Source organism: Salarias fasciatus, unplaced genomic scaffold (assembly GCF_902148845.1).
Source record: "Salarias fasciatus unplaced genomic scaffold, fSalaFa1.1, whole genome shotgun sequence".
Lineage (NCBI taxonomy): Eukaryota > Metazoa > Chordata > Actinopteri > Blenniiformes > Blenniidae > Salarias > Salarias fasciatus.
Window position 1 is genome coordinate 2,216,751 of NW_021941373.1, and position 1,687 is coordinate 2,218,437.

The 1,687-nt window shown below is 46.8% G+C and overlaps 1 non-coding gene across 1 annotated transcript; it reads left to right on the top strand.

Annotated features, from left to right (window-relative positions):
• Positions 1-382: 382 nt before the first annotated feature.
• trnae-uuc (transfer RNA glutamic acid (anticodon UUC)) lies at positions 383-454 on the top strand. The gene has a single exon. It is a non-coding gene; the product is annotated as a tRNA-Glu (tRNA).
• Positions 455-1,687: the final 1,233 nt, after the last annotated feature.

Below are 1,687 nucleotides of genomic sequence, written 5' to 3' on the forward strand. Positions count from 1 at the left end.
TAACAGATGAATATAACCTGCAGAGCTCCACTGAGTTCCTGATCACAGATGATGGAGGCTGCAGTCCAGTGAGAGCTGGATTCAGAACAAACAGCTGAATGACAGGTCTGATTTCTCTGGATCACATTTCTATTGATTATTTCAGACACTGATTGATGAGCAGATCCACTCAGGGAGACTCCTGCTGCTCATCTGGTCTTCCTGCTTTAATCAAGTCAGGAGCCACAAACTGCAGAAACTGACAGACTGACCCTCATCTTCAGCTGGACCAGAGTTCACCTGGTGGTCCAGAACAGAGTCTGGGGGAGTTTTCTCAACTGACTTAAACTAATTTTGGTCCAGACTGGACCAAACAGGGCTGGAGTGTCCTGGTCCCTCAGTCTCCCATATGGTCTAGTGGTTAGGATCCCTGGTTTTCACCCAGGTGTCACGGGTTCAACTCCCAGTATGGGAAAGCTTCTTTCTAGATTATTAAAGTACAAATCTCATCCCTGACACATGGATTTCCAAAGTGATCATCAAAACAGAGGGCCCTGCTGATCTGTGAGACCCCCGTAATGTTCTTCTTCTAATGAAATATGGACGGTCCTGTTGTCTCATCCCAGGATGTTCAGACTCCAGCTGGAGGACAAAGCCAGTAAAGAGCAGAACTCCACTCTATGATCTGCTCTGACCCTAAAGATAAACATCTGGTGCATTCATGACATGCAGTCATATTATTTATTTTTTAATTTGGACTCTATTTTAACTTCAGGCATTTCCTGTTTGTGTCAACATGTCATGTGAACTCAGCTGCTTCACACTTAAAGGTCAGCAGCATGTCTCCATTCCAGCAGCTCGGCCTGGACTCTCCTCATCCACTGGTCCAGCTAAATCCTGACTGCTGGAATTATCACCAGTGAGTTAGATGAGGAGTGAAGTGCTGATGGGAGAGTTTTCAGAACAGCTGTTTCACAGGAACAGTCTGTCTTCAGAACAGCCTCCTTGGTTTCAGTGTTTTGGACGAGCCTCCCCCTCTGGAGACAGACGGCTGCAGCTCACTGAATCCTTCTGGAAGTCTGACCAGTATTTGTTTAATGAATGTTTAAAGAACCTTTTAATCTCTGGACCATGTGAAAGACGTCCTCAGTGTGGCAGCAGTGAGCCCTGTGGCCTGCAGGTTTGTCCTTTTGGTGAGCCGTAGGACTTTATTGTTTTTAAATGTGCTCTAGGAATAAACCTGGTGGAGACTTTTCATCAGTAAAGCTGAATTTAACGTTGAATTGGGTGAAAGGAGGAAGTCACTGAAAACATGGCTTCAGTTCCACATTGTCAGGGAGCATCTGCAGGTTTTCATCCTCCAACATCTTTTTTCATGTTGGAAATAAAGCCTCTCATCTCAGTGAGAGCCACAGCAGTCTGTGTGGAGCAGTGGACACCCCCGTACTTTGTTGTTTTAATTTCTGTATCCTTACATTGTTCATTGTTAAACTGTGATGTCTGGTTGATGCACTTGGTGAGAGCACTACAAGGAAACGTTGTGTGGTTTACTGAGCGGGTTCAGGCGAACAGGCACTTCTGAGGGCAGCTCAGGCTGCAGCAGGGGTCCTCGGGATGCACAATGCTCGGTGTAGCTGGAGCTGGTGCGTCGGCATGGCGATGCTGAAGCGTGCTCCTGTGTTGTTCCAGGTGAGTGAGTTCCAGTGAG